Source organism: Orcinus orca, chromosome 20 (genome assembly GCF_937001465.1).
Source record: "Orcinus orca chromosome 20, mOrcOrc1.1, whole genome shotgun sequence".
Classification (NCBI taxonomy): Eukaryota; Metazoa; Chordata; class Mammalia; order Artiodactyla; family Delphinidae; genus Orcinus; species Orcinus orca.
The window spans coordinates 14731203-14758393 of NC_064578.1; the positions used below are offsets into that span (position 1 = coordinate 14731203).

At 40.9% G+C, this 27191-nt stretch overlaps 1 protein-coding gene across 9 annotated transcripts in view; it reads left to right on the top strand.

Moving 5' to 3' along the window:
- Positions 1 to 8404: 8404 nt before the first annotated feature.
- Positions 8405 to 27191, top strand: part of IST1 (IST1 factor associated with ESCRT-III) — a 35443-nt gene continuing 16656 nt past the window's right edge. For 2 of the 9 annotated variants that reach the window (XM_049703934.1, XM_033434302.2), the window contains exon 1: positions 8407 to 8749. The gene's annotated coding sequence lies outside the window, so the exon portion shown is untranslated. Of the gene's footprint in view, positions 8750 to 21457; positions 21539 to 27191 lie in introns of all 9 variants that reach the window. The other 7 variants (XM_033434293.2, XM_033434294.2, XM_033434297.2 and 4 more) reach the window with 7 other exon arrangements.

Sequence of the window (27191 nt, forward strand, 5' to 3'; positions counted from 1 at the left end):
TGGTTAATAATATAATAATTCCTGGTCTCTACTCTCATAGGGTTGTTGTGCTGATTAAGTAAAATGAATATATGAAAGAGTTATGTAAACATCCCTTATGATCACTGGCCCCACAACGGTGGAGCTAATGAGGATGCTGATCATTGCTTATAAAGCAACAAGTCTTGGTATTTGCATAAAGCGCTCTTGCAAAATGTCCTTTCCAGAAATCTCTAACGAGATGATATCATTGTCTGCATCTTGTGTTTAATGTGAGAGGATCTTGGTCCTTCACAATTCTGTGGTAAATGGCTCATTCATTCATTCATTCATTCTTTGTGGCTGGGATATGAGGTAGGAATTATTCTTTTTTTAATAAATTTATTTTATTTATTTACTTTTGGCTGCGTTGGGTCTTCATTGCTGTGCACGGGCTTTCTCTAGTTGCGGCGAGCGCGGGCTACTCTTTGTTGCAGTGTGCAGGCTTCTCACTGCTGTGGCTTCTCTTGTTGTCAAGCACGGGCTCTAGGCGCACGGGCTTCAGTAGTTGTGGCTCGCGGGCTCTAGAGTGCAGGCCCAGTAGTTGTGGCGCACTGGCCTAGCCACTCCGTGGCATGTGGGATCCTCTCGGACCAGGTCTCTAACCCGTGTCCCCTGCATTGGCAGGTGGATTCTCAACCACTGCACCACCAGGGAAGCCCAAGGTAGGAATTATTATTCTTTAACTTCAGTTAAGGAAACTTTTAAATTTCATTTAAAATTTTAATTCTTGGGTAGGTAGCCAGAAAATGGAATATTCTCAACCAATCAGAAGGTTTTTAGTCAGTGTAAGAATGCAAGCTGGAATAAGCACTGGCTTTTGTACTTAACAGTAATTCTTGATGAGTTTAGACTGAGGGATACAAAGATGGCTTTATTATGTCACTTTAAAGTTGATGTAGTTGACATTTTCAACATGACAATAGCTAGCAGGTAAAGTATTAGGAGAGAGCCTCCAGTGAAATTTCTTGGCTTCATCAAATAATAATGTGTAATACTGGGCGTCTTGTTTCATCTCCTTGAGCTGCAAATAAAATGGGATCATAATAATGCTATTCTTAAAACCTTCATGTGTCCTAGAAATGCCTCTGAGGTGTTGTGATTCAGGGTTATAGTCAAATAAGGCAAAAATTATTAAATAAGGAATTAGTTTACTTTTGCTCTCACCTAAACTTGTTCTGGAGCTACAAGACTTTTTCTTTAATCATGGAATTTTTTCAGCTTCATTTTTTATTTCTACTTTTCCGGTCTACTCATGGATTTATGCAATTATTTTGCCATTTTAAGTATCTTAACTTTCCCTTGAAATATCCTCTGGTTTATATTTATTGGCTCCTACCAAGACCCTGTTAGGGCTTTACATTACAACAGTATTGGTAGGGTAATTTAAAGAGCTCCGCTTAAAAATTTATTATGATATAATTCACTTACCATGAAATTCACCCTTTTTTGTTTTTTTGGGTTTTTTTGCAGTACGTGGGCCTCTCACGGTTGTGGTCTCTCCCGTTGCGGAGTGCTCCGGACGCGCAGGCTCAGCGGCCATGGCTCATGGGCCTAGCCGCTCCGAGGCATGTGGGATCTTCCCGGACCGGGGCACGAATCCGTGTCCCCTGCATCGGCAGGCGGACTCTCAACCACTGCGCCACCAGGGAAGCCTATAAACTTTTGAGCTTATATTTAGAATCTAGAGTTATAAGTTTTCATTTCTTTGAATTCATTTAAGGAAAAATTACGTTTTCTAGGATGATTGCAATCATGATAAATGTCATGAAAAAAATCTGATTTGAGAACTCTCTTTTGATCTGATATGTGAACCCATATCAGATCAAATCACAGTTTATAACTGTGATTTAATGCATTTTTCTTTTTATTTGTTGATAAATTCAATATACACAAATTGAAGGTAAAACAGGATGCAAATTATTATGGAAATATGGACATATGAAAATTATATCATGTCAAGTCTCAAGATCTGGGTTCAAGATCTGATCTTGGCATTTATTGCTGTTGATCTTGGATTGCTCACTTTACAGCTCTAAGCTTCACTTTCTTCCTGTAAAAACTAATAGACATTTCTGACCTACAGCTGCTTCACAGGAATGTTGTGAGCCTCAGACTGAGGTCATGTGCTTGTAGGTGCCCTGTAAATTGCAAAATGCCATGGAGATGTTTAATATTTGTATATAGCCCTAATTATTGATGTTAATAAGTTCTCTGAGGAATCATTTCATAGGTGCTCTAAAAAATGCTCTTGATTTTTTTCTAGGCCTTAGGAAGATATCCAGAGAAGTTTCTATTTCATTCTATAATTTCTAGACTAAAAGCTTTCTGAGACTTTCCCCTTTCTAAATGTTAGTACTTAAAAAAAAAAAAAAAGGCAAATTACTCAATGCCCATCATCTTTCCCTTCTCTCTCACACAATGTGTAATACTTTCTTCTATTGCAGGAGTCCGAAACTTTTTCTGTAAAGGGTCCAATAGCAAATATTTGGCCCTTTACAAATAGGCTTTGTGGGCAATATAAGGGTTCTGTCACATGTTCTTCCCTTTTTTGGTTTTGTTTCTTTACAACCTGTTAACAATGTAAAAAAAAACATTCTTATCTGGAAGGGCTGTACAAAAACAGGCCTGACTAATTTTGTCCTACAGGCTTGTAAGACTCTTATATTATTGGGTTTAAGTATTATATCAGGTTTTAGTTACAGCCACTAGTTATAATTGTGTACATAAAAAAGAGTTACTGGTTAGTTAACCAAAGAATGTTTTGTGTTAATTTTTATCCTAAGAGCAAAACAGGATTTTCAAGTGAAACAGTGTGAGCCAGTTTGTTTCTTTGGATTATGTTTAGCTTTGATTGAAACTGGTCTATTCAGCCAGGGATAGAGATACTGTTTTGAATAATTGGTTGGTTGTGGTACAGTTCACATTGATATGTTATCGGATCTAAATAACTAGATGGGACAGGACACAGGTGATGATTGCTGAATCCAAGAAACTACTGAGTTGGAAGCAATTTTTCTAAATGAATCATGTCATTTTTAGCAAGACATGGACTCAATGACACTTTTCACTCGTCTTTACTTTCATGGTTTGTTCGAGGGTGCAATAATGTCAAGGATTCCAAAAGTTATCTAAACACACTGTGTTACTGAGGGCATGGGGAAATAGAAACTCTCATACATTGGTGGTGGTGGTGTAAAACAATACTTCCTTGTTGTAGGGTGATTTGGCAATATCTATCAGCATTAAAGATATACCTACCCTGTCACCAGTTCTTCTGCTTCTAGGAATTTATACCCAATTCGTACAACCCATATAGGCAAATATCTAGTCATTGCAGCATTGTTTATATAGGCAAAATACTGGAAATAACCTAAATGCCATCAATAGAGCAGTACTTTAAAACAATGGTACACATATACAGTGGAATATTATGCAGCTCTTTAAAAGAATGAGAATTATTGATAACTACTGATATGAAAGTCTCCGAGATATGTATCTTAAAGCAAGTTATAGTACTAGACAAGTTACGGTATACAGTCAGCCTTCCATATCGGACAGTTCTACATCCATGCATTCAATCAACCTCGGATTGAAACCAGTGGGAAGGAAAATTCCAGAAAGTTCCAAAAAGCAAAAATTGAATTTTCTGCTCACTGGCAGCTATTTACATAGCATTTACGTTGTATTGGGATGATCTGAAGTATACTGGAGAATGTGCATAGGTTATATGCAAAAACTACAGCATTTTATGCAAGGGACTTGAGATTTTGGTATCCTTGGGGGATTCTGGAACCAATCCCTTGCTGATACTGAGAGACAACTGTAGTATGTATAGTATGCTACTATATGTGTAAAAAAAAGACATATTTATACATATAGTTATACATGCAGATAATATCACTGGAAGGATTTTGATAGCATTAAACATTGTCAGACACTGTTCTAAGAGTTTTTCATAATTAACACATTTAATTGTCCTAACAACTTTATTAGGGTAGGTGATATTATTCCCATTTTACAAATGAAGAAACTGAAGCACAGAGAGATTAAGTAACTTGCTCAAAGGCACGAGAATCTGGTAGCAATGGTTATTTTACTTCTAGAGCAAGGGACTGAAGGACTAAGGGTCTGAGGAAGGAGACTTAATTTTCATTGTACATCTTTTTCAGTTTTGTGTGTGTGTGTGTGTGTGTGTGTGTGTGTTTTGCCATATTTATGCCTTACTTTAAAAATTATTTTTGAGGGCTTCCCTGGTGGCGCAGTGGTTGGGGGTCCGCCTGCCGGTGCGGGGGACGCGGGTTCGTGCCCTGGTCCGGGGGGATCCCACGTGCCGCGGAGCGGCTGGGCCCGGGAGCCATGGCCGCTGGGCCTGCGTGTCCGGAGCCTGTGCTCTGCAGCGGGGGAGGCCATAGCAGTGAGAGGCCTGCGTACCGCAAAAAAAAAAAAAAAAAAAAATTATTTTTGAAAGTTTATCTGCACCATTAGGAAAATGGGCAGAAGACTATCATGAGCGCTATTTACAATAGAGTCAATCTTACTAAGTTTCAAAGATATGCAAATCTTACTAATTTTGAAAGATATACAAATTAAAATAACTGCTTAGTTTCAAAAGGATTAGAAAGGTTGATAATGCCTGCAGTTGGGGAGTATGAGGATCTGGACACTAGGAGGATAAAGTCATAGAACCTTCTGGGAGAGAAGTCTGGTGATTGGTTTTGCTAGTTTGCATGTGCTGCCATAACAAAGTCTCCAAATAAAGTCACATTCTGAGACACTGAGGGTTAGAACTTCAACGCATGTATCTGTGGGGTACAATTCAACCCATAAATAACATGGGTATCAAAATTTCATACATGCATACTCCCTAAACTTGCAATACCACTTGTGGGAATCTGTCCTTAAGAAATAATCTGAAAATATGCACAGATATTCTTAGAAGGATATTCACAATGGCATATTACAGAATATATTGGAATCTACCTAAATATCAATAAAAGATTAGCTAAATAATGATATAACTTCTTCCATTGTTAAAGATAATGTGGATCTATATGTATTGACATAAAAAGATACGCAGAATATATAAAGTATAAAAAGCAGGTTTACTGAACAGAATGTATAGTATCCTATTTGTGTTAAATTTTAAATAAATAAAATTTTGGAATAAAATATTCTAAAAATTAATAATGGCATGGGGAGTGTTACACAGGCTTTTCTTTCATTATACTCTACATATATATATACTCAAATTAGTAAAAACAATAAACATTTTTCTCTCCTCAAAAAACAAAAAGAAGGTATTGAACTCAGTCCCTTTTATTTTGCTTTTAAACTCAATGCAGAACAGAATCAGAATATACTTAACTGCTGGGATCTTGGCTTAGTCTGGTAGTTTCTGGGGGAAAACTACCACTTCCCATTGAGATATATAATAGCCTAGTATGCACACACACACTTTTTGTTTTCCAAACTATATGAAAGTAAGTTGCAGACACCATGATCCTTCAGTTCTACACAGTTCAGCATGCATCTTCTAAGAATAAGGGCATTCTCCTACTCAACTATGTTATTACACCAATGAAAATTAACAATAATTCTATAGTATCTAATATCTAGTACATATTCAAATTTCCCAAGTTGTTCCCCCAAATATCTATTTTTTCTAATCAGGATCCAATTGAATTTCATTTGGTTATTATATCTCTTAAGTCTCTTTTAATGTAGAGCCAGTTTTCTTGTAGAAGATTCCACATTTTGCATTTAATTATTAGTATATATACTGTTTATTTAATTCTCCCCCACAACATAGACTTAATTTGAAAATTTTTACTGTGAACATTTTTTTATTGTGGTAAAATACACATAATATAAAAGCTACCATTTTAATAATTTTTAGTTGTACAGTTCAGTGGCATTAAGTACAGTCACATTGTTGTGTAACCATCATCACCACCCATCACCAGAGCATTTTCCATCTTCTCAAACTGAAATTCTGTACCCATTAAACAATAACTCCCCACTCTCCCTTCCCCCAGCCCCCCTGGCAACCACCATTCTACTTTCTCTCTCTGAATTCGACCTCTAAGTATCTCATAGAACTGGAATCCTGCAGTACATGTGTTTTGGTGACTGGTTTATTTCACTTACCATAATGCCTTCAATATTCATCCACATTGTAGCATGTGTCAGAATTTCCTTCATTTTATTACTACCTTTTTAAAATTAAAAAGAAAAATTTTCCTTTTTAACTAACTGGTTATGCTGAAATAAAGTCAGTAGAGGTAAAATATATATATAGAGAGAGAGAGAGAGAGAAGATAGTAAAATAATAACTGTCATCCAATTAAATAATTATCAAAAATTTTGCCCCTACCTACACTATGCATTTAAAAAAAATTTTATTTATTTTTGGCTGCGTTGGGTCTTTTTGCTGTGTGTGGACTTTCTCTAGTTGTGGCGAGTGGGGGCTACTCTTCGTCCCTCCCAGTATGCATTTCTTAAACAATTTAAAAAGGACCTTTTCTCGGGCTTCCCTGGTGGCGCACTGGTTAAGAATCCGCCTGCCTACGCAGGGGATATGGGTTCCAGCCGTGGTCCGGACAGAGCCCGCATGCTACGAAGCAACTAAGCCCGTGTTCCAGAGTTACTGAGCCTGCGCTCTAGAGCCTGTGAGCCACAACTACTGAAGCCCATGTGCTAAAAGCCCGTGTTCCGCAACAAGAGAAGCCACAGCAACGAGAAGCCCGGGCACCACAACGAAAAGTAGCCCCCCCCCCGCCCCATATGCCACAACTAGAGAAAGCCTGTGTGCTGCAACGAAGACCCAACGCAGCCAAAAATAAATAAATAAACAAAATAAATAAATTTATACATAAAAAAAGGACCTCTTCTTACAAAATCTCAATGATATTTTCATGCTTAAGAAAGTAACAATACTTTGGTTAGTTAGTACCATATAATACCTGGCCCATCATCTAATTTTCCCAATTGTCTAAAATAATATCTTTATAAAAGACTATAGGCGGACTTCCCTTGCGGTCCAGTGGTTAAGACTCCGAGCTCCCAACGCAGGGGACACGGGTTTCTTCCCTGGTGGGGGAACTAAGATCCCGCTTGTCGCTAGGTGCGGCCAAAAAAAAAAAAAAAAAAAAAAAAAAGACTATAAATTGGTTTGAATCAGTATCTAAACAAGGTCCACACAGGTAACATTCGCTTGTTGTGTTTCTAAGGCTCTTTAAATTCGAGCAATTTGCTCTCTCTTTTTTTAAGATGCTATTACTTTATTGCAAAATGGACTCAATTCATATATGCACACATTTACCAAAAAAAAAAAAAAAAATCCACCACATATTAAATGAAAAAAGCACAGTGTATTTTGATGTTCCGAAAGCTGGTTTTAATTTAGAAATACTGAAAGTGGTTATACATACACGTTATTTCTAAATCCATATGACCCTCTTATGGATGCACGTAGCTCCATCCTTGTCATATGACCGCATCACAATTTAGCAAACCACAGTTTTGGTCTTGGTAGATGCAGCCTGTACAGCAGGGGGCAGGATTACCTCCTTCTGGAAGCCAAAGCTCAGGAATCCCCTTCCAACGTTAAGCAGAGAGAATGGTTTTCAAGTTGAACACAAGGATAACTAAATGAAAAAGTTTCCTCTCAATCCAGAGATAAAGTAAATTCCCAGAGGATGTGGTGCTGAGGAAACATCTTAAATAAGAAATACTGTAGATATTCTGATTGCAAGAGCAATCACACTTGGTTTAAAAGCGGGGGGGGGGGGCAGGAGGGGCTTCCTGGTGGCGTAGCGGTTGAGGGTCTGCCTGCCAATGCAGGGGACGCGGGTTCCTGCCCCGGCCCGGAAGGATCCCGTATGCCGCGGAGCGGCTGGGCCCGTGAGCCATGGCTGCTGGGCCTGCGAAGCCACAACAGTGAGAGGCCCGCGTACCAGGGAAGAAAAAAACAGCGGGGCAGGAGTATTAAGAGTGCTTAGGAGAGAGGGTGGGTGGCCTGAGGGAGGAGTGCTTAGAGTCGGATAAAGAGCTGTGTGCTGCCAGAGAAGGGTGGAGTCCTGCTCAGCAGGTCATTTCATGAAAGAAACCGAAACGCAGGAGGAAAGCCTCCATGGCGAGCGGAGTCGAGCGAGGAACGAGAGCAAATCTCAGAGACTAACTCAGGGAGTTTGGGAGGCGGTGCTGGAGCCGGTTTTTCCATACACTGGAACAACGCTAAACATGGGCGCGGACTCGGAAAACAAGCCTCCTCCGCCAGCCTCCCTGCAGCCGGGGAAACACCAGCGAAATACAACGAACGCCCCAGCAGGTGACTCTGGAGACGTCACGTCTATCCGCTGCCGTCCGTGCCTCCGCCGCTGGAAGTAGTCCCCGGCTGCGCCAGCTCCGAAGGGAGCCGGGCGGTGGAGCCCGGACGCCCTCGGGGCGTGAGTCCCGAGCGGAGGGTGCGCAGCCAATCCCTGGAAAGAGGGCGTGGCTAGCTCGGCCCCGAGGATCCCTCCGCCCGTGCTCACTGTGCTGAGGGCTTGTTAGTCGCCATTTTGGATGCTAAGCCTTCTTCCCCAAGTCTGTCTCTTCCGTTTTCAGGTCCGGATTCGGTCAGGTGAGTGTGGCTTCTTCAGCGTCAAGGATCTTTGTTTTCCTCCTCACACTGCGCTCCGGATTTAGAAGTCCCTAGCCCAGGATTCAGAGGACCTTGAGGTGGCAGGTGACGAGAAAGAGAAGGATCCTGGATGTGAGGGTCGGGCTGGAGGTCGGGCCGAAAAGGCTGTGGCACGGAAGGCCGCCCAAGGCCGGGCCCGGGGGCGTGGCAGGGCCGCAGGCAACTTGGACACCGTTGGTCCCGAATACTTGACGCCGCCAAACTTTGTTGTCCTCCCTGCTCCGAGGCGTCACTTCCCCGGGGCGGAAACGCCGCGGCCTGGGCTTCGGCACCCGACAGGGACAGGGCCGGGCCGGCGCTCTCGGGGACTCCCTTACCCGGTCCCTTTTGGCCCAGGGAGACTTCGGTAAGGTTGTGTCCCCGGTGCCTGCGGGAGTCTGTTCGCTTCCGAGCCCGGCAGCCTCCCCCCGGGCGGGGCGGCCTCCAGGGAAGGTACCTGGCGGCCCCGGAAGAAACTGCGTTTTTCTTTAGCGGAAGCAAAAAGCGACCTTTGGCCCCCTTTCGCAGACCCCTGCCTGTCTGATGAGCAATCTAGTGAGGAGCCTGTAGCCCTGTCCTTGCCCCCTTTCCTCTTTCTGTTCTCATCGCTCCTCTTCCGCGGTGCTGGAGGTGAGAGGACTTGAAACTCGACCTGCATAGTTTTACCGGGATCGGGACCGAGGAGTGTCCGGTTTAATGATTAGGTAATAGGAGGGGCAGCGACTTCCACTCTCTGAAGTAGTAAGATTGAAATTAAGAGCTGGTCATAGTTTTTCTATTATGCTTGCGTATTCATTATTTTTTATTACGAACATTGCAAACAGACAAAGGTAAAGACTGTAATGAATTCCCTCCTAATCCATCTTCAACAACGATCAGTTCATGTCCAATCTTGTTTCGTTTATACCCCCGTTGTGTATTTATTTAATAAAGTAATAGTTGATATATATATATATGTTTCCTCCCCCTTCCCCCTCCCCCCCTTTGACTCCTTTACCTACGGAGAAATTTCCACGGGAAATTTTGTTTTTACAGCTTCTTCAGAACCTCATCTTCTGGGATAGGAGGACTTAGTAATATCCTTTTATTAGAGGATAAAAGATTGTTTTGAAACCTCAATGTTAGTATTACATTTTAAAGCCACCCAGTTTCTCAAGTTTTCTCATTTTTAAAGTAGTGTTATTCTGTCCAAATTGTTTTCTTTCTTCCTCTACTCCTGTGCCTCTGGCTTCTCAATGATAGGAGCTCCAGAATCCCCAACTCTAGTCTACTTAGTTTAAGCTCTCATTCCTTTAAAATCAGAATCAATTCCCAATGATGTGTAGTCTCTTTTGATTTAAAAATAAAACTAGAAAAAAGTGTAGTCTAATGAAGTAATTTAAAATACAGGAAAAGTAGTATGCACATGAATACTAACTTCAGCATTATTTTATATAGCAAATATAAAAAGGTTGAGGAATTAAGTAAAAATGATTACTCAGTGTGGTATTAGGTAGCCGTTTAAAATAAGGTTCTATAGGCTGTAGCAGATATGCTGTTAAGTGATATAAGGATTCACTAGTGATCAGAGTCCATCATTAACAACTTTGTAAAAATATGCCTTAAGAGAAACTCTTGGTAAAAGTATACCCAAAGAATTTTTTTTTTTTTTTTTTTTTTTGCGGTACGCGGGCCCCTCACTGCTGTGGCCTCTCCCGTTGCGGAGCACAGGCTCCGGACGCGCAGGCTCAGCGCCCATGGCTCACGGGCCCAGCCGCTCCGTGGCATGGGGGATCTTCCCGGACTGGGGCACGAAGCCGTGTCCCCTGCATCGGCAGGCGGACTCTCAACCACTGCACCACCAGGGAAGCCGTACCCAAAGAATTTTTTGTAATTTTTTTAATGTTACTTTTATTGAGAAACAAGATAAAGATCCTTTTATAATGCCTACACATTTCAGTATTTATAGCTCCTTCCAGAAAATCTTGATGGTCTCTGAATTCTGAAGCCTGTACTTTTGTTGTGAGTTATACATGATGCTACTGGTTTTGTGGTCCTTTATTTTTTATTTATTTTTTTTTAAACATCTTTATTGGAGTATAACTGCTTTACAATGGTGTGTTAGTTTCTGCTGTATAACAAAGTGAATCAGCTATATGTATACATACATCCCCATATATCCTCTCCCTCTTGCGTCTCCCTCCCCCAGAGTAACTGTTAATTCAGAGCCAGGCTGTGGAGTCTTCCTTGAGGGTTGTTATAGCTTGTAATTGGTCTGTTCATATTTTCTATTTCTTCCTGATTCAGTCTTGGCAGGTTGTGCCTTTCTAAGAATTTGTCCATTTCTTCCAGGTTGTCCATTTTATTGGCATAGAGTTGCTTGTAGTAATCTCTCATGATCTTTTGTATTTCTGCAGTGTCAGTTGTTACTTCTCCTTTTTCATTTCTAATTCTATTGATTTGAGTCTTCTCCCTTTTTTTCTTGATGAGTCTGGCTAATGGTTTATCAATTTTGTTTATCCTTTCAAAGAACCAGCTTTTAGTTTTATTGATCTTTGCTATCGTTTCCTTCATTTCTTTTTCATTTATTTCTGATGTGATTTTTATGATTTCTTTCCTCCTGCTAACTTTGGGGTTTTTTTGTTCTTCTTTCTCTAATTGCTTTAGGTGCAAGGTTAGGTTGTTTATTCGAGATGTTTCCTGTTTCTTAAGGTAAGATTGTATTGCTATAAACTTCCCTCTTAGAACTGCTTTTGCTGCATCCCATAGATTTTGAGTCGTCGTGTCTCCATTGTCATTTGTTTCTAGGTATTTTTTGATTTCCTCTTTGATTTCTTCAGTGATCACTTCGTTATTAAGTAGTGTATTGTTTAGCCTCCATGTGTTTGTATTTTTTACAGATCTTCTCCTGTAATTGATATCGAGTCTCATAGCGTTGTGGTCGGAAAAGATACTTGATACAATTTCAATTTTCTTAAATTTACCAAGGCTTGATTTGTGACCCAAGATATGATCTATCCTGGAGAATGTTCCATGAGCACTTGAGAAAAATGTGTATTCTGTTGTTTTTGGATGGAATGTCCTATAAATATCAATTAACTCCATCTCGTTTAATGTATCATTTAAAGCTTGTGTTTCCTTATTTATTTTCATTCTGGATGATCTGTCCATTGGTGAAAGTGGGGTGTTAAAGTCCCCTACTATGAATGTGTTACTGTCGATTTCCCCTTTTATGGTTGTCAGTATTTGCCTTATGTATTGAGGTGCACCTATGTTGGGTGCATAAATATTTACAATTGTTATATCTTCCTCTTGGATCGATCCCTTGATCATTATGTAGTGTGCTTCTTTGTCTCTTCTAATAGTCTTTATTTTAAAGTCTATTTTGTCTGATATGAGAATTGCTACTCCAGCTTTCTTTTGGTTTCCATTTGCATGGAATATCTTTTTCCATCCCCTTACTTTCAGTCTGTATGTGTCTCTAGGTCTGAAATGGGTCTCTTGTAGACAGCAAATATATGGGTCTTGTTTTTGTATCCATTCAGCCAATCTGTGTCTTTTGGTGGGAGCATTTAGTCCATTTACATTTAAGGTAATTATCGATATGTGTGTTCCTATTCCCATTTTCTTAATTGTTTTGGGTTCGTTATTGTAGGTCTTTTCCTTCTTTTGTGTTTCTTGCCTAGAGAAGTTCCTTTAGCAGTTGTTGTAGAGCTGGTTTGGTGGTGCTGAACTCTCTCAGCTTTTGCTTGTCTGTAAAGGTTTTAATTTCTCCATCAAATCTGAATGAGATCCTTGCTGGGTAGAGTAATCTTGGTTGCAGGTTTTTCTCCTTCAACACTTTCAATATGTCCTGCCACTCCCTTCTGGCTTGCAGAGTTTCTGCTGAAAGATCAGCTGTTAACCTTATGGGGATTCCCTTGTGTGTTATTTGTTGTTTTTCCCTTGCTGCTTTTAATATGTTTTCTTTGTATTTAATTTTTGACAGTTTGATTAATATGTGTCTTGGCGTATTTCTCCTTGGATTTATCCTGTATGGGACTCTCTGTGCTTCCTGGACTTGATTAACTATTTCCTTTCCCATATTAGGGAAGTTTTCAACTATAATCTCTTCAAATATTTTCTCAGTCCCTTTCTTTTTCTCTTCTTCTTCTGGAACCCCTATAATTCGAATGTTGGTGCGTTTAATGTTGTCCCAGAGGTCTCTGAGACTGTCCTCAATTCTTTTCATTCTTTTTTCTTTATTTTGCTCTGCAGTAGTTATTTCCACTATTTTGTCTTCCAGGTCACTTATCCGTTCTTCTGCCTCAGTTATTCTGCTATTGATCCCATCTAGAGTACTTTTAATTTCATTTATTGTGTTGTTCATCATTGCTTGTTTCATCTTTAGTTCTTCTAGGTCCTTGTTAACTGATTCTTGCATTTTGTCCATTCTATTGTCCATTCTATCTCCAAGATTTCGGATCAACCTTACTATCATTATTCTGAATTCTTTCTCAGGTAGACTGCCTATTTCCTCTTCATTTGTTAGGTCTGGTGGGTTTTTATCTTGCTCCTTCATCTGCTGTGTGTTTTTCTGTCTTTTCATTTTGCTTATCTTACTGTGTTTGGGGTCTCCTTTTTTGCAGGCTGAAGGTTCGTAGTTCCTGTTGTTTTTTGTGTCTGTCCCCAGTGGCTAAGGTTGGTTTAGTGGGTTGTGTAGGCTTCCTGGTGGAGGGTACTAGTGCCTGTGTTCTGGTGGATGAGGCTGGATCTTGTCTTTCTGGTGGGCAGGTCCACGTCTGGTTGTGTGTTTTGGGGTGTCTGTAGACTTATTATGATTTGGGGCAGCCTCTCTGCTAATGGGTGGGGTTGTGTTCCTGTCTTGCTAGTTGTTTGGCATAGGATGTCCAGCACTGTAGCTTGCTGGTCGTTGAGTGAAGCTGGGTGCTGGCGTTGAGATGGAGATCTCTCGGAGATTTTTGCTGTTTGATATTATGTGCAGCTGGGAGGCCTCTTGTGGACCAGTGTCCTGAAGTTGGCTCTCCCACCTCAGAGGCACAGCACTGACTCCTGGCTGCAGCACCAAGAGCCTTTCATCCACAGGGCTCCTTAATTTGGGATGATTCGTTGTCTATTCAGGTATTCCACAGATGCAGGGTATATCAAATTGATTGTGGAGCTTTAATTCGCTGCTTCTGAGGCTGCTGGGAGAGATTTCCCTTTCTCTTCTTTGTTCTCACAGTTCCCAGGGGCTCAGCTTTGGATTTGGCCCCGCCTGTGCATGTAGGTCGCCGGAGGGCGTCTGTTCTTTGCTCAGACAGGACGGGGTTAAAGGAGCCGCTGATTCGGAGGCTCTGGCTCACTCAGGCCGCGGGGTAGGGAGGGTCACGGAGTGTGGGGCGGGCCTGCAGCGGCAGAGGCCGGCGTGACGTTGCAGCCTGAGGCGCGCCGTGCGTTCTCCCGGGGGAGTTGTCCCTGGATCCCGGGACCCTGGCAGTGGCGGGCTGCACAGGCTCCCCGGAAGGGCGTGTGGCTAGTGACCTGTGTTCGCACACAGGCCTCCTGGTGGCGGCAGCAGCGGCCTTAGCGTCTCATGTCTGTCTCTGGGCTCCGCACTTTTAGCCACGGCTCGCGCCCGTCCCTGGAGCTCTCTCAAGCAGCGTTCTTAATCCCTTCTCCTCGTGCACCAGGAAACAAAGAGGGACGCAAAAGTCTCTTGCCTCTTCGGCAGGTCCAGACTTTTCCCGGACTCTCTCCCGGCTAGCCGCGGTGCACTAACGCCCTGCAGGCTGTGTTCACGCCGCCAACCTCAGTCCTCTCCCGGCGCTCCGACAAAAGCCGGAGCCTCAGCTCCCAGTCCCGCCCGCCCCGGCGGGCGAGCAGACAAGCCTCTCGGCTGGTGAGTGCCGGTCGGCCCGATCCTCTGCGCTGGAATCTCTCCGCTTTGCCCTCCGCACCCCTGTTGCTGTGCTCTCTTCCGCGGATCCCAAGCTCCCCCACTCCGCCTCCCGAAGTCTCCACCCGCGAAGGGGCTTCCTAGTGTGTGGACAGTTTTCCTCCTTCACAGCTCTCTCCCGCTGGTGCAGGACCCGTCCCTATCCTTTTGTCTCTGTTTAGTTTTTTCTTTTGCCCTAACCAGGTACGTGGGGGGTTCCTTGCCTTTTGGGAGGTCTGAGGTCTTCTGCCAGCGTTCAGTAGGTGCTCCGTAGGAGTTGTTCCACGCGTAAATGTATTTCTGGTGTATCTGTGGGGAGGAAGGTGATCTCCGCGTCTTACTCTTCCGCCATCTTCCCGGAAGTCTGTTGTGGTCCTTTATTTTATTAAATTTTCAATCTTGATTAGTTTGGTCACTGGAGATTTGATTATAGTGTGAAAATACAGTAAACTTGGCATTCTGTAAATGAAATGGTTTTAAGAATTGGGCTGTATTATCTTGGAAATGCTTTCTAGCTTGCTTGTACTTTTATGTCACATCTTCATGTCTGCAATACCTAAATCATACCTAAATCTGTTTACATCACTTATTTTATAAGAAAGAAGTATTCAGGATAAATAAAATAATACATTTAAAATACAGAAGTTTTCCTGTGTACTACAAAATTATCATTCTATCCACTATTGACTCTGTTGCCTCCCTTCCCAGCTTGGTTCTTTTGGAGCTACAAGACTCTAAAGTTGGTTTCTTAGGACATGAGGGTCTGTTTTGCTATTTCTAGCTAAGTTTTCAGGATTACTGCTTCTAGGCAGCTTCACTAATTTGGGTAGCTGTTCTGAGCTGCAGCAGTCTTTCCCTTCTCCCCCCAGGTAAAATGAGGAATGAGCCAGTCCATGGTTTTACGTTTTCCCTTATTCAGGATGGAGAGATTATCCAGTTTTAAAAGGCTCCTGGAGCTGAGTGATAAAAGAGGGACTAGATCAGTTTGTTGCTCCAATGTTAAGGTCTGGGGTAAAGTGAGGGATCGGAAAGAGCCAAGAAGGGAACATGAGGTTGCTGCCCAGTGTGTGACATAATGGTGTTACACTAATAAAAATAGTGGTTAGAATACTGAGAAGTAGATTTGCAGTCACTAGTTCATAATCCTTTTATAAGGTTTATGTTATAGTTGTTTATGTATCTTATAGTTGTTTTTGTGTCACTTGTCCCCATTAGATTGTGAACTCCTTGAAACACCAGGGTCACATCTTACTTAAATGTCTCTTGTCTCTGTTGGCTTAGCACAGTACTTGATAGAATAGCACTCAACAGATGTTTGGTGAGTGGATGAATGACAGTAAAAATGTTGAGGCACAAAATGATCTCAGAATAACCTCTAAATCAGAAGAGAATTTTAAATTAGGTATTGGACAATATTAGTATGTGGTAATGTATATATGTTTGTTTTATGTGTGTAAATGTTTGTATATGTATAAAACAGTAACTGTTTACCAGAACAGTTTATTAACTTTTAGGTTATTCCTAAAATTAATATTCCTAATCATGTAAGATACAAAGTTTATGGTAGTGAGCTTTGGAAACACAGTTTCAAATCCTGAAATGTGGGAATTCCCTGGAGGTCCAATGGTTAGGACTTCTCACTTTCACTGCTGGGGCCCGGGTTCAGTCCCTGGTCGGGGAACTAAGATCCCTGCAAGCTGTGCTGCATGCCCCCCCCCCAAAAAAAAAATCCTGAAATGGTAATTAAATTGATCTTTTGTATTAGATAAGTTTTGAGTCTGATGATTTTTAAAATATATTGGTAATTATTTAGGACCTGTGCCCCCTGCATTGGAAGCACGGAGTCTTAACCACTGGGCAACCAGGGAAGTCCAGGAATCTAATTTCTGAAAGTTGAAAATCCTCAGAACTCAAGTTGACAAAGTGTTTTGGCAAATTATTTTCCTTTCCTTAAATCTAAAACAAAACTAGATTCTGTAAGTTTGTGAAATTCAAAAATCAATGTTATTATTATTTCATTAATTTTTATTATTTATTTTTGGCTGCATTGGGTCTCCGCTGAGGCACACGGGCTTCTCACTGCGATGGCGTCCCCCGCTGTGGAGCACGGGCTTCAGGTGCGCAGGCCTCAAGCCGTGGCTTGCGGGCCCAGTTGCTCCACGGCATGCAGGATCCTCCCGGACCAGGGGTCGAACCCGTGTCCCCCGCATTGGCAGGCGAGCTCCCAACCACTGCGCCACCAGAGAAGCCCCTAAAAATCAATGTTATTTTTAGTTAAATTTCCACTAATTAACATGATGAATGAGTGACAGCTTTGTACTAAGTACTATAAGGCAGTGTGAGAATAACAGTGGAACCTCAGAAATAGTGTTTGCCTTCAAGAAGAGCTATACTGATTATATACAGTTGAAATCCTCCAATGAGGTCAAAACAGTTAATCAAAAAAGTTAAAGCAGGGGAAAAAAGATACAAAGCATACCTTTAACATTTTATTTTAACCTAAGACACATACCAAATTCCATTTAATAATGGAGTGTAACCTTTAAAAATTGTGAATCACTGTATTGTATATCTGTAACATATAATATTGTACATCAACTATTCAGTTTTAAAATTTTATTTATCAGCTGATCTTTAGATTATTAGACGTTTTCTTTGAGTATCGGTCTTTTTTTTTTTTTTTTTTTTTTAATTTCTGGCTGCATTGGGTCTTTGTTGCTGCGTTCGGGCCTTCTCTAGTTGGCAGTGAGTGGGGGCCACTCCTCGTTGCGGTGTGCGGGCTTCTCATTGCGGTGGCTTCTCTTGTTGCGGAGCACCGGCTCTAGGCGTGCAGGCTTCAGTAGTTGTAGCATGCAAGCTCAGTAGTTGTGGTTCGCAGGCTCTAGAGCGCAGGCTCAGTAGTTGTGGTGCACAGGCCCAGTTGCTCCGCAGCATGTGGGATCTTCCCGGACCAGGGCTCGAACCCGTGTCTCCTGCATTGGCAGGCGGATTCTTAACCTCTGTGTCACCAGAGAAGCCCAGAGTATGGGTCTGTTGACTAGAGTTTGTTTTATTTTACTTTATTTTATTTGTTTATTTTTTGGCCACGCCTCTTGGCTTGCGGGATCTCAGTTCCCCAACCAGGCATCGAACCTGGGCCACAGCAGTGAAAGTCTGGAATCCTAACCTCTGGGCCACCAGGGAACTCCCTAGAGTTTATTTTAACAAACGTTTATATGGTGCTTATTGTGTACGTATGTTCTAGGCACTGTTCTAAATGCCACAATTTTTTTTTTTTTTTTTTTTTGGCCGTACTGCAAGGCTTGCGGGATATTAGTTCCCCAACCAGGGATTGATCCCAGGCCCTCGCCAGTGAAAACACAGAGTCCTAACCACTGGACAACCAGAGAATTCCCTAAACTCCACAGATTTTCATTTAATCCTCATACCAGCCTTTTGAGTTGTGAGGGCTCATGTAAATATTTGTGCTAATTTTCCTTAAATGTTTAACAGAGAAGCTACCTGGGCCTGGATTTTCTTCTGGAATGGTTCCTAATTTTATATTCAATTTTTGTAATGTTTAGGGGCAATTACATTTTTGACTTCTTTGTGTCAGTTTTTTTTTTTTTTTTTTTAAATTGAAGTATAGTTGATTTACAGTGTTGTGTTAGCTTTGGGTGTACAGCAAAGTGATTAAGTTATACATGTATATCTCTTCTTTTTCAGATTCTTTTCCGTTATAGGTTATTATTACAAGATGTTGAATATAGTTTCACTTTGTGTCAGTTTTGGTAAATTGCGTTTCTAACAGATTTGTTCATTTTGTCTCATGGTTGAATTTATAGGTGTAGATTAGTAATAATGTCCCCTTCTAATGTTTGTAGGATCTGTAATGATATCTGTCTCTTTCCATCCTGATACTGGTAATTTGTGTCTCCTCTCTCTCTCTCTCTCTCTTCCTCCCCCTCTTTCCCTCCTTCCTCTTTTCAAAAGAACCTGCATTTGGTTTCATTGATTTTCCTCTTTTCTGTTTCATTGGTTTTTGCCTTGTTTTTATTGTTTCCTTCTGCTTGCTTTGAGTTAATTTTGCTCTTTTTATCGTTACTTGTGGTGGAAGCTTAGATTACTAATTTGAGACCTACCTTCTTTTTTTAAATATAAATTTATTTATTTATTTCTTTTTGGCTGCATTGGGTCTTCGTCGCTGTGCTCGGACTTGCTCTAGTTGCGGTGAGCAGGGGCTACTCTTCGTTGCCATGCGCGGGCTTCTCATTGTGGTGGCTTCTCTTGTTGTGGAGCACGGGCTCTAGGTGTGCAGCCTTCAGTAGTCGTGGCACGCGGGCTCTAGAGTGCAGGTTCGGTAGTTGCTCCGCGGCATGTGGGATCTTCCTGGACCAGGGCTTGAACCCATGTCCCTTGCATTGGCAGGCGAATTCTTAATCACTGCACCGCCAGGGAAGTCCCGAGACTTTTCTTCTTTTCTAATGTAAGCATTTAGAGTTGTAAATTTTGCCCTAAGCACTGTTTTAGCTTCATCCACAAATTTTGGTGTTATATTTTAATTTTCATTTTCTTACAGTTGAAACCTTTAAAAATAATTTCCACTTGAAACTTCCTCTTTAACATGGATTATTTAGAAGTAATGGTGTTTAATTTCCAAGTGTTTGGAGATTTTCTGTTATCTTTCTTGTTACTGATTTCTGGTTAATTTCCATTGCAGTTGAAGAACATACTTTGGATGACTTAAGTTCTGTTTAATTTGTTAAGGTTTGTTTTGTACTTCAGGATACGGTCTGTATTCATGAATGTTCCCTGTGCTTTGCTGTGTTGAGTGGAGTGTTCTATGTAAACGTCAGTAAGATACAGTTGGTGTTCAGTTCTTGTATATCCTGATATTCTGTCTACTAGTTGATGAATTACAGAGGGAAGTACAGTTGAAGTCTCCAACTACAATTAGGGATTTGTTTCTTTGTCCTGTCCTGTCTTTTCTTCTTGTATTTTGAAGCTCTGTTGTTCCCTGAATTCACTATTCGTATTGCTACATTTTCTTGGTGAATTCACCCTTTAATGATTATATAATATTCCTTTGTATCCCTGGTTTTCCTTGCTGAAGTCTACTTTAACACTTCAGCCCCTTCAGCTTTTTTTTTTAAGTTGAGATATAATTGATCTATAACATTTTATTAATTTCAAGTGTACAACATGATTTGATATTTGTATGTATTGGGAAATGATCACAACAGTAAGTCTAGTTAACATCTGTCACCATACAGAGTTACAATTCTTTCTCTTTTGATGAGAACTTTCAAGATTTATTCTCTTGGGAGTTCCCTTGCAGTCCAGTGATTAAGACTCCAAGCTTCCACTGCAGGAAGTGTGGGTTCAATCCCTGGTCAGGGAACTAAGATCCCACATCCCACATGCCATGCAGCACAGCCAGAAAATTAAAAAATAAAAAAGATTTATTCTTTTAGCAACTTTCGAATACACAGTACAGTATTAACCACAGTCACTACACCACATTGTACATTACATCCCAAGACTCATTTATTTTATAACTGGAAGTTTGTAACGAAATGGGTAGAGGGGGTCGAAAGGTACAACTTCCAGCTTTCTTTTGATTAGTGTTTGCGTGATCTAGTTTTTTTCATCCTTTACTTTTAACCTACCTACATTATTGTATTGACGTGAGTTTTTTCTTGGCAGTATATAGTTGGATCATTTTTTGAACCATTCTAGAAAGTCTAGTTAACATCTGTCACCATACATAGTTACAATTCTCTGTGTTTTGTGTTTAGATCATTTCTATTTAATTATGTAATTATTAGTATATTTGACTTTAGTTCTACCATTTTATTATTTTGTTTTTCATTTCTGTTTCTGCTTTCCTGCTTTCTCTTGGGTTATTTGAACACTTTAGTATCAAATTTAAAATCTGTCGAGTTTTTTAGTCTATTTTTTGATATAGTACGTTTTATTGGTCACTCTAGGGATTACAGTGGATGTACTTAACTTTTCACAATTTACTTAGAATCAGTATTTTATCACTTATTGTGGAATATAGAAACATATAGGTCCCTTTGCCCTGCCCCCCTTAATACTATTATGTTGTGGTTATCTTATGTATTACATCTACATACATTGAAAAAAAAACCCATCAGACAATGTTATTAGTTTTGCTTTTAACTGTCAAATACAAATTTTTTTATTTTGGCCATGCCACTTGGCATGCAGGATCCCCAACCAGGGATCGAACCAACGCCCCCTGCAGTGGAAGCACGGAATCCCAACCACTGGACCGCCAGGGAAGTGTCCCTCAAATACGTTTTAAGAGACTCAAGAGAAGAACCATCTATTGTATTTACCCAGATATTTGCCATTTCTGTAATATAAGGTATAAATACTTGCCATTTCTTCCTTTTTTTAGTTTTCCAAGTTTTCTTATTAATTTTCCCTCATCTGAGAATGACTTATTTCACCTTTATTTCTGAAGGATATCGTCTCTGGATATAGAATTCTGGGTTGACAGTTCTTTTCTTTTGGCACTTCTTTTTGGCCTCCATTGTTTCTGATGTGAAATCTGTTATTTGAATAGGTCATCTATTGGTAACATGTTTTTCTCTGACTGCTTTCAGTATTTAAAAAATTTGTCTTTAGTTTTCAATTTGATTAAGATGAGTCCAGGCATAAATTTCTTTGGAGCTCTCTGAGCTCTTTCAGTCTGTAGATTTATGTTTTTTGCTAAATTTGGGGAGTTTTCAAAAGTTTTTTGGTACCAAACTGGTTCTCCCATCCTTCTGGGATTCTGACAGTGCAAACATTAGGTCCTTTGCTGTTTGTTCTACAGATATCTGAGGCTTTGATCACTTTTTTCAATGTTTTTTATCTCTGTTTTTCAGATTGGATACGTAGTATTGACCTATCTTGAAGTGCATTGGCTTTTTCTGCTGTCATTTGCTTTCTGCTATCCAGCTCACACAGTGAGTTTCTTACTTTTGATGTATTTTTCAGTTCTAAAGTTTGTTTCTTCTGGAATTCCCTGGTGGTCCAGTGGTTAGGACTCGGTGCTTTCACTGCTGGGGCTGGGTTCCACGCAGCCAAAAAAAAAAAGTTTGTTTCCTCTTTATGTCTTTTGTTTCTTTACTGAGACTTTCTGTTATTCATTTCAAGAGTATTTGGCCTTACCTGTTGCAACGTTTTTTTTTGTTTTTGTTTTTTAAATAAATTTATTTATTTATGTTGGCTGCGTTGGGTCTTTGTTGCTGCGCGCGGGCTTTCTCTGGTTGTGGCGAGAGGGGGCTACTCTTTGTTGCGGTGCGCGGGCTTCTTGTTGTGGTGGCTTCTCTTGTTGCAGAGCATGGGCTCTAGGCACACGGGCTTCAGTAGTTGTGGCACGTGGGCTCAGTAGTTGTGGCTCGTGGGCTCTAGAGCGCAGGCTCAGTAGTTGTGGCGCACGGGCTTCATTGCTCCACGGCATGTGGGATCTTCCTGGACCAGGGCTCGAACCCGTGCCGGCTGCATTGGCAGGCGGATTCTTAACCACTGCACCACCAGGGAAGTCCCCTGTTGCAACGTTTTTTTAAATTTTTTTTTTATTGAAATATAGTTGAATTGTTGCAACCTTTTTATAGTAGCTGCTGCTTTTTGCGGTACGTGGGCCTCTCACTGTTGAGGCCTCTCCCATTGCAGAGCACAGGCTCCGGACGCGCAGGCTCAGCAGCCATGGCTCACGGGCCTAGCCGCTCCGCGGCATGTGGGATCTTCCCGGACCAGGGCACGAACCCTTGTCCCCTGCATCGGCAGGCGGACTCTCAACCACTGCACCACCAGGGAAACCCTATAGTAGCTGCTTTAAAGTCTTTGTCAATTAATTCCAACATCTGTATAATCTCAGCATTGATGTATGTTGATTGTCTTTTCCATGAGTTGACTTTCCTGGTTTGGTGTATTTCACCCACTCTGTCCACACCAGGGGTCCCCTTTCTGGTTTCTCAAGGCAGGACTAGAGAGCTTCTCTTGATATTCTTCCTTTCTCTATCAGTGTTCACTTCTGGGTTTCAGGCTGCCTTGCATCTAGGCCAGGGAATATAAGAGGAAAAAAAGTGATAAACTCACTACCACGTTATTGGCATATCAAATTCTGGTCTCCAACCAGCTTCTATTACTTACTTTTCAGAATTCTCAAAGAGCTGCTCCATACGTGCTCTTCAGGATTTATAGCTTCATTCAGTGAAAGGAATGCTGAACCTAGAACCCTGTTCTTTACTTTTGTTTTTTAAGGACTATTCATGTTTTTCTAAGAATAGCTAGTTCATTAATTCTGATTTCTGGATAGTATTCTGTCATGTTTCTGTTACATTTTATCTGTCTTCTTGTAATGGACACTTAGCATTCCTCCACCTCCTTACTACCACAGAATCTGTATACATGTGTCTTCATGGTCTTCTGTACAGATTTCTTTCAGGGTATATGTCCAGGAATGGGATTGCTGGATCCTAAGGTATATGCATACATTTACCATTAAGATATATATATTATTAGATACTGATAGACTAATACTGCTAGAATACTGATAGATGAATAGAGTATTATTTAACCTTCAATGGAAGGAAACTCATGTGCTACAACATAGACTATTGGAGTATACTAATATTAGTACTCCATTGTGTGTGTATATATACACACATGTATATACATTTTGTTTATCCATTCATCTGTCAATGGACAGATTGTTTCCACCACTTGGCTATAGTGAATAATGCTGCTATGAACATGAGTGTGCAGATTACATTACTGTTTTTTTTTTTTTTTTTGCGATACGCGGGCCTCTCACTGCTGTGGCCTCTCCCGTTGCGGAGCACAGGCTCTGGACGCGCAAGCTCAGCGGCCATGGCTCACGGGCCCAGTCGCTCCGCGGCATGTGGGATCTTCCCAGACCGGGGCACGAACCCGTGTCCCCTGCATCGGCAGGCGGACTCTCAACCACTGTGCCACCAGGGAAGCCCTACGTTACTTTTAAGAAATAAGATTTGCAAGAGATGTCTTGAGGATTAATCTCAATTGTCTATGCCTTTTTGCCTATTTCATATAATTCAGTACAATGGGATATTTAGTGTCCTGCAGAATCATAGGGTTGAAACGGACTTTAGAGATTATGTTGTAAGAACTTAAATTGTATTCACTATACCGTACTTATTATTGTAGAAAGACCATTTAGCTTCAATTTTCTAGCTTGGTTAACTGAAGTCTTAGTACAGTGTAAATTTGAGGTTGCTTTGGTAGATGTAGGTTCTGGCTTCTTTGGTCTTGTGGAGAAATAATAGTCTTTGGGCTGGATGCCTTCTGTTTCCTCCTCCAGAGCCACATACCATCCTTTTCCCTCTGATGTACATCCCTGGAGGCTCATTCACGTGTACCGTGTCTGTGGGCCCCTTTGCTTTCTGGCTTCCAGTTGAAGGGTAGATGGATTGGCAGGAGGAATGAGGGCTAGGTATTTATTCCCCTGCTGCTTCCCTTCCAGGTTGCTGCAAGTGGTCTGCATACCTCTACCAGTGATTCCTGTCTGGTGGCCCTTTCCATATAGCTACCCTCTCCAGATTCTACTTCCTCATCTTGCCCCTTCAGGCCTAGATGTGTTAATGGTTCTGGGGCAATTCACTGTCCTTTGTTGGTTTCTCTAAGTCTTACCCACACCTTTGTAAGTAGTCTCTTTTTTTTTTATTCTTCTAAATGTCTTTATTGTACATCACAAATATTTCACATTATTTAATTGAGAGGCTTACAGAAATAGAGTATATTTCTATCATTGATCAGTAAAGTTCCTTCAAACCCGCATTGTCTTTATTTGTGCACAATATACTCGATATATTTTGTGGGTTTTTTTTGACTCATTTAGAAGGGTTAAAAGCAGCAAGAACTTACGTTTCTTTCCATTACATGCAAAAATCAATTTTGACAGTGATAAACTGACTACCTTATGGATTCTAAATACCACTTTTAGATTCTGATCTCCCACATAGCTATCTATTCCCCTAACCAAATGAATAATCTGCATTTTATTTCATTTTTTTCCCTCACTAACATTACTTATATTATTTTAAAGATGGAATTTTGATAGGATTAGGGGCTAATAATGAGTATGTGGTACCTCACTTTTATTGTTTTTTTTTTTAATAACAAAGTGAATCAGTTATACATACACATATGTTCCCATATCTCTTCCCTCTTGCGTTTCCCTCCCTCCCACCCTCCCTATCCCACCCCTCCAGGTGGTCACAAAGCACCGAGCTGATCTCCCTGTGCTATGCGGCTGCTTCCCACTAGCTATCTACCTTACGTTTGGTAGTGTATATATGTCCATGCCTCTCTCTCACTTTGTCACACCTTACCCTCCCCCTCCCCATATCCTGAAGTCCATTCTCTAGTAGGTCTACTAGGACACAGTCTTTATTCCTGTCTTACCCCTAGGTTCTTCATGACATTTTTTTTTCTTAAATTCCATATACATGTGTTAGCATACGGTATTTGTCTTTCTCTTTCTGACTTACTTCACTCTGTATGACAGACTCTAGGTCTATCCACCTCATTACAAATAGCTCAATTTCGTTTCTTTTTATGGCTGAGTAATATTCCATTGTATATATATATGTGCCACATCTTCTTTATCCATTCATCCGATGATGGACACTTAGGTTGTTTCCATCTCCGGGCTATTGTAAATAGAGCTGCAATGAACATTTTGGTACATGACTCTTTGAATTATGGTTTTCTCAGGGTATATGCCCAGTAGTGGGATTGCTGGGTCATATGGTAGTTCTATTTGTAGTTTTTTAAGGAACCTCCATACTGTTCTCCATAGTGGCTGAACCAATTCACATTCCCACCAGCAGTGCAAGAGTGTTCCCTTTTCTCCACACCCTCTCCAGCATTTATTGTTTCTAGATTTTTTGATGATGGCCATTCTGACTGGTGTGAGATGATATCTCATTATAGTTTTGATTTGCATTTCTCTAATGATTAATGATGTTGAGCATTCTTTCATGTGTTTGTTGGCAGTCTGTATATCTTCTTTGGAGAAATGTCTATTTAGGTCTTCTGCCCATTTTTGGATTGGGTTGTTTGTTTTTTTGTTATTGAGCTGCATGAGTAGTCTCTCTTTTTAAAAATATTTATTTATTTATTTGGCTGCTCTGGGTCTTAGTTGTGGCATGTGGGATCTTCGTTGCGGTGCGTGGGATCTTTACTTGGGGCATGTGGACTCTTAGTTGCAGTATGCATGCGTGATCTAGTTCCCCAACCAGGGATTGAACCTGGGCCCCCTGCATTGGGAGCTCGGAGTCTTAACCCCTGGACTACCAGGGAGGTCCTGTAAGTAGTCTCTTTATTAAAGTCTCACATTACCCAGGTGTGGATACTATGTGTTTCCAGCTAGGACCCTGATTGTTAGACTCCTTTAAAGGGGCACTGTGATTTTACTTATTTTTGTAAATTTGAACAAATACTATTACTGAATCGTAAGATTAGTAATTTACGTTTATTTTTATCTGCTTTCTACAGTAGGTTTACAGTAGGGTTTTTGGGGGAGAGAAACTCCCCCACACATTCTAAGCCAAAAGATTAACAGTGAAATATAGACCTCACTTCAGTTTTTCAACTTCCTTCACAGAGTTCGATTTATATTTGCAGCATAAAATATTTTTAAGCTCCTCTTTCAGAGAATTTTAGCACTTTCTTCTTCAGAGTCCCTATTCTTATGATTGTTTGGGTTCCTTTCTTTTCCAAGCTGTTTCATTATGGTCCCAAACTAGCATTTGTGGATGCTGACCCATTTTAGGCAAATATGTGAAATAGAGATGTCTTTACACCCTCCAGAGTTTCTTCATGTTGCTAAAGCTACCCCCTTATTACCTGTCTCTTCCATTAACACTTTTGTGTCTTTAAGTGTCTAGCCACTTTAGATACCTATTCTGATAAGTTGATCTTAATGTTTACTGATGAGTTAACATTTTGCTTTTCTAAGGAGGCAAATGAATTTATTTATATTATTCTTTGTCTTTTGATAGAAATTCCGAATTATATACTTTCTGAGGTAGATTTCGTTTTTAGTGTTAGCTTTAATGTTAGTTCAAATTCCTTGGATTTGAAAAGAGTTTTACATATAGGAAAAACTAAATCTGTTTTTGTTTGTTTTTTTAGTCTAGCCTTTGTCTTTACATATGTGCTTTTTTTAAAACTCAGAATTTGGAGTCATCCTGCATATATAGTCATGCTTTTTAAACTAATATCATTAATAAATAAGTTAATAAATGCTTTTTATTTATTTATTTGGCTGCATTGTGTCTTTGTTGCTGTGTGTGGGCTTTCTCTGTATGCGGTGAGCGGGGGTTCCTCTTCATTGTGGTGCACAGGCTTCTCATTGCGGTGGCTTCTCTTGTTGCAGAGCATGGGCTCTAGGCTTGCGGGCTTCAGTAGTTGCAGCACGTGGGCTCAGTAGTTGCGGCACACAGGCCCTAGAACGCCTGGGCTTCAGTAGTTGCGGTGCATGGGCTCAGTAGTTGCCGCGCGTGGGCTCTAGAGCACAGGCTCAGCAGTTGTGGTGCACAGCCTTAGTTGCTCCGTGGCATGTGGGATCTT